The sequence below is a fragment of the Orycteropus afer genome, unplaced genomic scaffold (genome assembly GCF_000298275.1).
Source record: "Orycteropus afer afer isolate SDZICR_OR568_19922 unplaced genomic scaffold, OryAfe1.0 scaffold00269, whole genome shotgun sequence".
Classification (NCBI taxonomy): Eukaryota; Metazoa; Chordata; class Mammalia; order Tubulidentata; family Orycteropodidae; genus Orycteropus; species Orycteropus afer.
The window spans coordinates 3796724-3797235 of record NW_006921856.1 but is presented as its reverse complement, the minus strand read 5'-3'; positions in this window follow the sequence as shown (position 1 = coordinate 3797235).

The following is a 512-nucleotide window of genomic DNA, read 5'->3' as shown; positions in this document are numbered from 1 at the left end:
TTAAAAGAGTTGAAAAGCCAAATAGATGACTCCACAGTCATAGTGGGAGATTTTAATACACCACTTTATTTGAATGATAGAATAACTGGAAAGAAACTCAATAAAGATGCAGAAGAGCGAAAAAATACACCCACCAACTGGGCCTTATAGATATCTACAGAGCCCTTCACCCAACAGCAACACAATATACATTCTTCTCTAGTGCACATGGAACTTTTTCCATGATAAACCATATGTTAGGCCATAAAACAAGCATTAATAAATTTAAAAATATTGAAATACTGCAAATTAGAAATCAACAATAGGAAGATAAACAGAAAAAGAGTAAACACATGGAAACTCAACAATACCCTCTTAGAGAAAAACTGGGTAAAAGAAGAAATAAAAATTGAAATTCAAAAATTCCTTTAATCAAATGAGATTGATAGCATAACATACCATAATCTTTGGGACACAGCAAAGCAGTGATCAGAGGCCAATTTATGTCAATACATGCACACATCAAAAAAAAA